A 12743-nucleotide genomic window follows, 5' to 3' on the forward strand; every position below is an offset into this window, starting at 1 on the left:
TGTGGTGTGTTGTTGAGTGAGACCCACCTGCCTAGACTAGAACGGGGCATATTTGGGGGCTGAGGGGTAGAAGGCTTGTTAGGGAAAGGCCACATTATTTGGGAAGGGACTTGGATTTTTGCAAGGTAGAGGTCTAGCAGCCATGTCCAGCTGCCAACCTTTGCCTATTTGAGAGCATGAACTTGAGCACAGGGCATCATGTAAACCATATGTGGCACAGCTCTGTGAATGGAAAATCTGTCATTAATCTGGGTCAGTCCCAAAGAGCTGATGATGGAGTTTAGGTAAATCCACCCAACAGGCCAGGCTGGGTACAGAAATTAGGGTGGAGTCCAATCGTGTTCACTTGCATCTCTTTGGTAATAATTTACCAGCTTATGGATCACCCTTATCAGCCTTGGGCTGGGATGCCAAGCAGAGCAACATGGCTATGAAATCATGGAAAAAGTCCCTTCTAAGATGGGTGATCTCCTTATAATGAATCCCACACCCAGGAAACACCTTAACCTGGAATCTGTTTGTCTTAGGGCAGAAGGATACTTGGAACACTGTGGGGAGGTAGAAATGGGCTACTCCTGAGAGAAATGTCATAGAGATTACATGGGAAGAGTTGCTGCTGTTGCTCTTGTTGCACCTTCTTAGGTTCCATGATCCATGCAAGCTTTGCATTTAGCATCTTCAGGATAGCAGGGATCAAGGAATAAAGAGATTCAGCACTGTTGGGCAAGGATAGGAGGGTGAGATTCAGCTTTGGCTCCTATGCTTGCCTTTACAACTAATGCTAGAGGCATTCTAGCCTCAGTTCCACCAATATTACACTTCCTGCTATGTCCAGGACTAGTGCTTGGTGCTGGGGATTTAAAGACAAAAATGAAAACCAGCTTGGCTCCCAGAGAATTTACATTCTTTGGGAGATAGAATTACAACATTAAGCTGGAAGAAACTTCAGGGTCCAGTTTGTCCAGACTCCTTATTTTATAGATGAAGAAAATGAAGCCCAGAGTACTAAATTTTGGTTGTAGCATTTGACCTTGGCTCCTCTAAATCCTGAGTTAATGTTCTACTGTACTATGAATGGTGTCCTAAAGAAAGTTGGGAATTCTAAGAAGTAGAGGTGAAGTAAATTCAGAAATAGGGGATCATTTGTGCAATGGAAAGGAGAGAAGAGACGGGACACTACCTATGGGGAACAGCTAGAGAGGCACTCTGAACCTCTTTCTATCCTAGAACATGATTTTCTTTAGGGGAGACATTTAACTGAATATTCAGATTAGAGGGGAATATTGGACTTCTCTTGTAATGTCAATGAGTGAACCTTTGTCTTGTATCCTACTGTGACCTGATAGTAAACACCAACACAGTGACAGAATAAGTTCAGTTGGGTTCTACTGAGTCAGACTTGGCTATCCAGGGTTTGCTAAGGGTCAGAGGACAAAGAACTTAGCAAAGATGAGGATATTGGAAAATTCAAAATGACATGATCCCAAATTTAACTTATCTATCATAGAATCATGGAATTTTAGATTTTAAAGGGACTTTATCCACCATCTTGTCTAGTTCATACTGAATAAAATGGTCCTCTTCAGGAACATACCCTGTAAACAATTCTGTAGCACAGTGGATATGGGATGGGACTTGGACTTAGGAAAATTGTGTTCAGATCCTGGTTACTTACTAACTGTGTGACCATTGACAAGTCACTAACCTTTGCCTGCCTCAGTTTCCTCTATGGTTAAATGGGGGGGGGAAATAATAAAGTTGTGGTAAGAATAAAAGATCATAATATTTGCAAAGTGCTTTATAAACCTTCAAGGTGCTATATAAATGCAAGCTTTTATAATAAATGGACATCTATCCTTTGTTGGAAGACCTCCAAAGAAGTATTCTACTACTTTCTGTCATTGTGGCTCATTTTCTTCCAAGAACCTACCCACTGGGCAAATTACTCACTACTGTTCCTGTTTCTATATGGTATCTGGGATGTTGTTTTCTTCTAGGTAGCCATTGCTTCACTTAGGGAACAGCTATTGTAGAGGTGTGCCTGAGATTGTAGGAGGGAAGGGGAGTTGGCATAGGGCTTGTTTGGTGAGCCCCAACTTCCTTCAGGAGCTGGCTATTACCACAGAGAAGCTGTTTCTAGATTGGGATTAGTCCAAATGAATTCTCTCATAGCAGAGTTTAAGCTGGTGTTTTATTTTTTGTCATGCTGCATGCCTATATGACTATGTAAGACAACAATATTTCAATATGCTCCTATTATCTCTTGGGAAGTATTTGAAGGAGAAGAAAGTTGACTTTGGTCAAAACGATCAAGTTTTTCTGAGGTGCTTCTAGTATCGCATTTTTAATTCCCTCGTTCTTTTTGATGGTAGACATGCAATATGAGTCAGAATGATGTATCTATAAGAAAAGTGCGAGATCATACAGGTCTGCGTCTTTCAGCTGACATTAGCTTGTTTGAGGGAAAAGGAGAGTTAAAGGAAGAATTCCAGAGGTGGATAATGAGATTGCAAAGTGTAAAACCCCACAAGATAATCTACCCTTGTAGAAGATACATATGTATATGTGTGTAACCATTAATAAATGAAAGTAGGAAAAATGAGTCCATTTCCCAGATCTCCTTAATTCAGGTGCTATTACTCTGGAGAACATAGGCACAGAGAAGGTCTTTTCAGAATGAAGCAGATTATGTTTCCAAAGACCTCCAATTTTTAAATTTGAGGATACTGAACAGTGTCATAGAAAACGAGTCTTTGGCTTTCCTTATATCTTGGGGAAAAATTAGATACTTATACAGAGAACACACATGGATGAAGATACTCATACCTCCAGCATTGTTGAGACCTTCTGTTCTTAAGGGTGCAGCTTTTCTGTTGGGCAGAGCACTGTGGGCTTTTGCAGCTCAAATCCTGATCACCAGGGAACTCTCAGCTCACCAAGATCCTTTTGTCTTATTCCTTGGCTCAGCAAGCCTGCTTTCTGATGGGTGTAGTGTTTCCTACTAGGCAAGATTTAAAGATCATGGCCAATGGTGGGGGAAGGTTAATGCCTAAAATACTATTTTAATTCCTATTAAAAAACAAACAAATCATATTTTGGGAAAGACATCGACAAGTTGGGAGTGTCCTGAAGAAAGCAACCAGAATGGGAAAGGGCTTTGAATCTACATTATATAAGGAGTGGTTCAAAGGATTGGGGATGTTGAGCCAGGAGAAAAAAGGATTTGAGGTTAGAGACAGAGAATCTCTTTAATTTAAAAGCTGTTGTGTTAAAGAGGGGTTTTGATGTCTTTTGCTTGGTCCCAGAAGGGAGAATTAGGAGCAAAAGAAAGAGATTGCAGAGAGTCTAATTTAGATTTAATATAAAGAAATATTTCTTAACAATTGTATTCCCATTTGGGGTTTTCTTGGAAAAAATAACTGGTGTTCTTTGCCATTCCCTTCTCCAGTTCATTTTACAGCTAAGGAACTGAGGTAAGCAGAGTTAAATGACTTGCCAAGGGTCACATAGATAGTAAACGTCTGAGGCTAGATTTGAACTCAGGAAGATGGAGCACCAGGTCCAGTACTCTATCAACAAAGCCACCCATGTGTAGCTCATTTCCTAACAATGAAATCTAACAGTAGAATGGTACACTTTGGGAGGTAGTGGATTTCTTTTTACAAGAAGTTGTCATGTAATCAGTCCTTGGCAGTTTGGTAAAGGAGGTTCCCAAAATGGGAGAGATAGAGTGGATGATTTCTTATTTCCCTTACCACTGTGATCCTATGATTCTAGGTGATTAAAACATTCTAATTTGTGTGGCTATCTTATCTCTCTTACTTGGCTGTAAGCTCCTTGAGGGCAGGCAGGCACTGTTTTATTTTCTGGGTACCCTAGAATACATTTCCAAACAGATTTTGGGAATGGCTATTTTTATTGCCATATATATGTAAAATACACATACACATTTTCTGAAAAAGAAGAAAAGGTAAGAAAAAGGGAAAGATGAATCAACCTTTAAAATATTTAGTTTTTTGGTATGGTAATAGCTTCTGTTGCCCTTGGTCCTTTACTCTCAGTAGCATTTGACATTGCTAACCATTTTCTTCTCCTAGATTTTTTCTGGATTTGGGGGATAAAGATGGCATTCATGTTCCATACTTTTGAGACCTGCATATCTCTCTAATAGACTATATTTCCCAAACTCAGGCTCCTTTTCTCCCCTTTCTTCCCCCCAAAAGCCACCTGTCCATGAAGTCACATGGCCTCTTAATGTAACCTGCTCTCCTGTCAAACCCATCCAACTTCTGTTACTTTTGACGAGGCAGATTTCTTCCTGCAAGCTTGTTTCCTGGCCATCAATCTCACTAATAAATCTCTATAAATTTATTGGTGTGTCTTGTAATTCCTTAGGTGTGGACTCCTTGAGAATCAGGATTGCTTTTACTCCATAATATTTTGGTGCTGAAACCCAGGAACAAGATTGCCACTCAGGTAAAGAGGAGTCCATCTGGCCCCTTCTAACCCCAACCCCAACCCTGTAAAAACAATAGGCAAAAAATAAATTATTTGAGAGTATAAGGATAAAAAAGGATTTCTAACTCTAAGGGATTCGAACTCCACCCAAATAAAACTCCCTGGTTCCACAAGGAACCACTTTTCCTATTTCCACAGGCTACACTGATCCTTCCTGATCTGACTTACCCAAATTTCCACTGTTCTACAATAAACTAAACATTATTATCCTTATAGGAAGTATATAATTCTTAACTTTGTCTCCAAGTTATAAAAAAAATAACAAAGGCTAGCTAGCTGGCTGAGCCTCAGCAAGAACCAAGTTAGGACTCTGAGCCTTAGAAGACTCAGAGTCTAAACCAAAGACCAGGTCTTTCTTTGGTCTTATCAAAGATAAAACAGTTTATGCAACAGCAATAGATAGTCACTAATATTTCATAATTTGGAAAAGGAAAATCACTTAGCTCCTTCAAGTTTTTCCCTTCTTTCCTTATACCTCAGATAGTGAGGAGAGAGATAAAAGAAGATGTCACTTACTCCCACCACTCTGAGAGAGTCAACTGCCACTCCCAGAGACCAACTGTCACAGAAAAACCATTACCCTTCCCATGTACACTGTCAACATTTGAAACTGACATTCTGTCTCTGATGTGTTTCAAACTAATTCTTTCTCAAACCAGCTTCTTCACTTCTTATCTCTAAACAAATTAAGACTTAATTTCTAATATCATCCTTATAACTCCAATCCCAGCCCCAATACTAATACTACCCCACCTCTGAGTTTGGGATTTTCATTGTTTTTTCTTCCTGCCTGTCAGGATCCCCAGACCTGTTCTGTTGGCTACCCATGGTCTCAGGATCAGACTAGCCAGACCTCTCTTATATTGGGGGAAGGTGAGAGGGGCACTGTGGCATTTACTGCCCCTTTCTCATGCTTCATATGAATGCAGGTGTAGGGTGCTTTTTTTCTTGGTGAGGTCCCCCTGCCTTGGCCCACTATGATTCTGGGTGTGGTCTAGCACAACCTCTAGTATGGGACAGAGAGGAAAGCATTCGATCCTCCACTCTGGTGGATTTGGGGCCAACTGGAAATAACTGTCAAAATAGTTTTTAAAAAGAAACAAATTATTTACACGGCTGCAATATAGCTCAAGAAAGAGGGCAGGTTAACACTACTCTAAACTATCACACCATCCTTCAATTGGACTCATTTTGAAGGATAAAGGGCAAATGGATGAAGTCTCTAGTGTCTAAGTCAAAATTTGGAGTTGTGGAATTCCTTTTGCATGTGCCTTACCTCTCCTCCCACCAAGGCTCTGTAGCTTCAGGCCCTGGTACCCCAATGCCTCTCCCTCCCCTATCCTCTTTGTACCAGCAGTACAGGAAAGTCTAGAACAAAGAGATAAACCTCAAAGTTCAGTGTTTTTCCATGTCAGACTGTTTTTCAGCTTGTTTGAGCCTGTGGAAATAGTCTATGTAACTTTTTCTAAGAGCTGGTAAACCAGGCAGGCAGAAGAATGTTAAATGTTAACCATTTCACTGGTTTGTTTGTCTGTCACAAGTTAGAATTTTAGAAAGCAAATCTCTGTGTCTTTTGTGATTTGTTTGTCTCTCAGCATTCCTGAATGCTGAAGATGTTTGGAGGACAAGAAAGTAAGAGCAAAATCAGGGGTAAATGGAATTTAGGTGTGGAGCTAAAAATCCTTAAATTTTGAGTTCTTAAACTCTAAAGGAAGAGAAACTAGTTTAACCAGTAAAAAATGAATTATTCATCAGCCTTACTCTCTTTTTTGGGCCTGATGGACCCTAAATAGAGGCAGGCGAAAAGAATAGGGAAAAAAATCTCAGTATGTTCTCTCCCTTCTTATTCAGTGCCATCCATATTGAAGGAGACTAGAAACAAAGAATAGACAGAAAGTAATTGGAAATGAATCATCTGACGACTAGAAATATCTAATCTCTCAGTTGGATTTCCTAAACTGTGTTTATTTCAGAATTAGAATGTGTGTACATGTGGTTTTGAAAATAGCATCCATTGTGCTTGTGAAACTCAGGGAAGTTTCAGATTCTGAACATGAAGTAAAAATTTGGTATTGCTAATTGTCTATCAGATTTCATAGAATTGTAGAAGCTGTGTGTACTGTTAATTGTACAAGTTTTAAGAATCTCATATTCAGTAATGATCATAGATTTGGTAAACATTATCTACATATAATTATATTTGTAAAATTATCCTTTTAAAAGATTTTATTCTAACTTATGGCAAAGGATTTATTGGAAATTATTTGACCTACCTGATTTTAACCTGAAAGGTAAAAGAGTGTGTAATTTCTTAATCTACCTTCCTAAAAAGAGTTGATGCTGTGAAATATTTCATTAAGGGGTCTAAATGATGAACAAAGTGAATTAAGGTTTGAGAGAGTTTTTAAAGCAATGCCCATGCTACCACAGATACGTGGCTCTGATAACTTCTTGGGTTTCTGTAAAACTCCTTGGTACTTTCTTAAAATACTTAATGGTAAGATCTAATCAGCTCCAGCCTACAAATTGTGATATTCTAAAGACTTGCCAAAAACCAATCAAACAAGAAAAAACCCTTAACGCTTTTCTAGTTATCATGAAAGAGTTTGTGATATAAGATTGAATTCTCATCTGTGGGATTTTGATTTTGTTTCCTTCAGTGTTTATTAACATTATGTTACATATTCTAAAATGTGATAATTTGTTGGTTAAAGTATAGATTTCTGATCTTCTTTTGGATCAGCACCATACTCAAATTTGTTTTTTGTCTGTTAGTTATCCATGGAAGTGTTATAAAGTCACTTGAACTATTGAAAATTTTCTCTAAGCTTGACTGTGGTTTTATCATGCTTTAAACAAACTTCACCAATCTACTCTTATTAGAGAAAATATTGTAAGTACTTTTGAAGGATTTCTGATAAAAAGTGAGGTTTCTATAACTTTCTCCCATGTGAAGTTTTAATGTATGATGCAAATAAGCCTCTTGTTTAGTAGTGTGAAGGATGCTTTTATCATGCAGACTTGAGTGACTAAGATAGTTAAATGATTTCAAGTGCAGGACTCTTTAGCTCCAACTACAACATTCAAAAGGATTAAAACTTTTAAACATATTGTCACCACTGGTACAATGAGGCCCAGAAAGGGTTGTTTTGACTGGGGAGAAACAACTGACATGATGCGGCAGAAATTATAGAAAGAAGGAAAGAGAAAGAGGAAGAAAAATACAAGGAGCCAGAATAGAGGTTGGAAAAGTGCTCTCCCTGGTGCCTGTGAACCTTAAAAATTCCCAGACCCTACAGTTTAATACTTACATGCCCCAGCTTGAGGTCCTTATTAGGAAAACAAGTACACATTGATCCATGATTGACATCAGTAATAGACAGGAGAAACAACACAGATGGTTACATCAAAGATACGAGGTCCAGTTTAACACAGGTTAGCCAAATTCTTGTTACAGGAAAAGCTCCTATTTTTATGGCTATGTAACTTTTGATAAGTAAGTTTTCAAAGAGGAACTTGAGACACTGGGTCTGGAAATTCCTAGGTTAGTAGTGTGGGGAGTGTTTGAAATACTAAGTCCAAGGATGCTTGAAGACACTGAATCTCAATTGTGAATTTAGCCATATTGCCAACGAATAGACTTATAGGAATTCGAAAATTGTCGTCCAAATCTTTTTAGAAGTCTAGGAAACTCACGATGTGTTATGATTCTGTCAAAACAAGACAATTGCTTCCACAATAATATCTTGTCTTTTACTGAATCCTTGCTTTTGCTTTAAGAGTCAGTGTGGCAACATCATTTTTCTCACGGATCTTTGTTCTTTGCATTCTCTTCACATATCATGAATGGTTTTCATACTGGTAAGTTCAAATTGAAAATTGACCAGTGTCTTTCTGAATCTTGAAAATAGGTAGCCAGACTGCTGCTTGTCAGAGCTGTGATCAGGGCCATACTAAGTAAGCCCTGTTATCAGCACACAGAGGGTAAAATTTGTTTTGCAGTCACCAGTCCTGTAAAACAAAAAGGTTGGGTTATGGCATTCCAAGACAATGAAACTGGATTATTAAAAATGTAAATTTTCAGCTCCAAGTTGTGATTGGTGAGATTTGCCATTTGAGGTAAAAAACTATTGGGCTTGCAACTGATTATTTTGAGTTTTGAATTCAGGTATTTTTGGATCGTCCCAGTACTGTACCATTGATGTCACAAGGTACTCAGACAAATATGAACAGTTACAGGTGCCGGTCCTTATAAAAGTTGAAATGACAATCTCAGTCCAAGCTGGGATGGTATCCTTCTGACTTGGTTGAAATATTTCCCTCTTGATTCTGAATATTCCTGAGTCTGACTATGAAGTGCAATGGTTACTTCATGAATGTTTCATAGCTTTGACTCTTACCTGAAGTAAAAAAGAGTCAAATCATTCTGCCTTTAAGGTTTATGCCTAGAAGGACTAGTGCTAATGTTGTTTAATCAATTCCCTGCTTTTTCCTTTTATGAAAAATTTTTATTATTAGAGCAAGTGGTCAAGGGAAGATATGAGCATAATGCAAATTGTAAGATGTAATAGTTTTCACTCAAATGTGTATACATTCTATATCCCAAACAATCAAATGAATTGGTAGATGAAATCTTCTGAAATTTGAATGTGCTTAATAACCAAATATATTCTACTATAAGCAAATCAATTGATACATACGATACAATTGGAATTTAATTACTTAAGGTTGTCTGTACCCCACTCCAAGTGCTTGTTTTAATTGGAATGTAATTAATCTCTTGTAAGTAAATCCATTGAATTGAAAAGGATGCAATTTTGTTTATTGCTTTCATACCATTTAAAAATCAAGTCATCTCATAGAAACATTAGAGCACCTATTACCAGCCTTGGAATACTAACTGTGCAGTTTGATTAAATACTGATTCTGATTAAAGATAACCAAAGCAACCATAGAGTCAGTTGTAAAAGCAGGTAATGGTATCTGCATTCCTAGAAATTTATGTCAATAACAGGGTCCTCATATTTTGCCCAAGAGAAATGACTTTCCTTTATGTCTCTTCCTAAGAATTATTGTCTCAGAGTATCAGTCATAAGACAAGAATTTATGAATTGTTAGCTAACATATTTTAATTATGTGGGTTTTTGCTAATCAGTCATTTGTGTTAGCTGTCAAGGGCATGTAGAAACACCTGGGAAAACCCTGGGACTTCCAGCTTTAATTCACCACAATTGAAGTTTGGATCTTTGGCTCAGAATTATGGCTGAGAAATTTCTGTATTTCTTACAGAACCTGGGGTAGAGAAATCTATCTGTAAAAGTGTTGTTATTTATGTGTTCCTAATAGCTGAACTAATCTCTATTGAGATCTGCTTTGTAAAAGATTTTAGCAGGAACCTTTAAAGAATCTCTATAAGCAACTTAGAACCAAAAAAGCAAATTTCCTGAGACCTATCCCTGACTGTCAGAAGATATTAGTCAATGTTGCCAGTTGCTACTGTACTAATTTCTTCTGTTTATATCTATTGTTTTGGTCTTTTTTCCTATTACTGCCTGCTGATTCAGGTTCTAAACTATCCCACCTGCACTCCATCTGTAAACTAAGAGAAGCCATCAACCAAGGCTGGCCCCTCAGATTTTTTGTGACTTCTAGGACTCAAGCATTCACTGAAGCCATGACCCTATGATCCCTGTGCCCACAGTCACTTTCTCTCTCTCCTTCATAGGCAGGTATAGCTCTACACCCCATTTTTCAGCCATGAAGAAATTATGGAAGATAGACTGCCAACATTTTATCCCTCAGAAATTAGAGAGGCAGACAAGAAGTGGGGGCACTGGGTCTCCTGATAACCCCAAGTCACCAGAAAGATCCTAGATGAGAAAGAGCACATGAATCATCTGAGTTTTGGACCTAACAAATGCAGAATGGCTAGACAAGATCTTTCCTGATAAGCCCCAATAAATAGATAAAGATGGAATTTGAGTTCCATTCTTTTGAGATCTGTGAATCTCTGTGATAGACTGCATTCCCAAACCTCAGTCCCCCTTTCTTTCTTCTTTCCCCCCAAAGATCACCTGTCCTTGAAATCACATGCTCCCTCACCACCTTGTTTTCTGTCATGTAACCAGCTCTCTGGTTCAACCCATAAAATAACTCCATCTTTTGTTACTTTGAAGAGGCAAGCTTCTTCCTGTAAGCTTGCCTTCTGACCATTAATCACACTAATAAATCTCTTTAAATTTATTGGGGCACCTTGTAATTCCCAATAGGTAGATTTCTTGAGAATTATGATTCCTTTCAACTCATAACATACTCATATGAAATTCAATATAAGGTATCTGTTTTTGTGTGACAGATTTATAGCCCTTCCTTCTGTAATGTCCGGATCTGGTTCCGATTCCATGGAGGACACACACACACACAGTAATGCAACACACAAGAGGTACTTTATTAACCAAACTATAGCTTGGGGCTGAGCACCAAAAGTGCTAGTCCTGGGTCTTGGGCTTGCAGGCTTTTTATACACTTTTAGGGTAGTGGGAGTACAGAGGAATTCCTGGATTCCTGGGGTGGGGGGAGTGAACAGGAACTCCTGGGGCTGGGATCCTTATCAGTTCCTGGCATATGTCAGGAGGAGGAGGGACAAGAACTCCTGGAGTCAGGGTCTTTATGGCTCCTTTTAACATATGGTCTGATCGGTCAGGTCAGTGAACCCTGGGGCAACATATCCTTGTGAAACCTGAGATAACATATCCTTGTGAATCTACATAAATAAGGATATGTCATTTTTAGTTCTTGGGATAAGGGGACCATTAGGGTATCATCTGGAGGGTAAGTTCCCATAATATCAATTTGTTTCTTCACTTCCATCCTCCACCTCTTTGATATGATAATGATTTTAATGGCCTTAACTTCCCCTTCTGGAACAAGTCTTGATTTCTATTCCCTCCAACCCTTTCCTCCACTGATTGCATCTTACTCTCCCAAGTTTCCCTTCAAGTAGAGAGACTACAAACATTACTATCTTTGCTCACCACAGGGTCAAGCGGGAATACACCCCCATATCTCCTCTTTTTCTTGTCTCTCATCATATATATGCATATATATATGTATATATACATACATATATATATATATATATATATATATATATATATATATGAGTTCCCATTATGTAATCCATGTCATAAAAGATATTAACTTATCTTTTGGTCATTAGTTCCTAATTGCTCTCCAGAATCCCAATCCAGATATACACCAAGTATGCATTCATGTGCTAGTTGATTAACAGTTGGTCCCTTTGACATTTGTCATTTTCCCTATAATTGGGTCATATTTGCAAGTCTGATGATGGGTATGAGAAAGATCCTGAGAGGTGCATGAATTCTTGTTTGTTTAAATATTAATGACTTGAGACTTTAAAAAAGTTAACTACTGATAACTTTGGAGAGCTAGGTGACATAGTAGAGTGCCAGTACTAAAATCAGGAAGACTCATCAAATTTGGCCTCATATTAGCTAGGTGACCAAGTCACTTAACTCTGTTTGCCTCAATTTCCTCATTTGTAAAATAAACTGGAGAAGGAAATGGCAAACCACTCCAGTATATCTGGCAAGAAAACTCCAAATGGGGTCATGAAGAGTCAAACAGGATAGAAAGGACTGAACAACAGTCACCACAAATTGATAACTTTTTTTCTTTTGAGAATTACTTGTTTATATCCTTTGACCACTGATTCATTTGAGGAAGGGAGGGAGGAAATAAGCATTTACATAATGTCTACCATGTTCCATGTACTGTGCTAAACACTTCACAAATATTATCTCATTTGATCTTTACAATATCCTGGATTTTGGTATTGCTTTTATCCTCATTTTAATACTGAGTAAACTGAGGTAAGTAGATATTGACTATGGCCACTCAGCTAGTAAGTATCTGAGGCCAAAATTGAACTTAAAGCTTCTTGACTCCAGGCCCAGCACTCTATCCTCCATATCACCTAGCTGCCTTGAATCTAAAATATCGTTACCATCTGTATAGAAATGTGACAAATGTCTTTTTGTTGTTGTTGATATTCCACTTATAATTATAATTAGGCTCAACTTTGTGAAACATATAACTTTGGATTGCAGCTTGACCTTGTAAGCTTTTTGCAATTTTATTATTTTGATTTGATTCTCTGATTTCTTGTGGCTGAAGTGGGATTGAGAACTCGTTAAAATAAT

This window comes from Monodelphis domestica, chromosome 2 (assembly GCF_027887165.1).
Source record: "Monodelphis domestica isolate mMonDom1 chromosome 2, mMonDom1.pri, whole genome shotgun sequence".
Lineage (NCBI taxonomy): Eukaryota > Metazoa > Chordata > Mammalia > Didelphimorphia > Didelphidae > Monodelphis > Monodelphis domestica.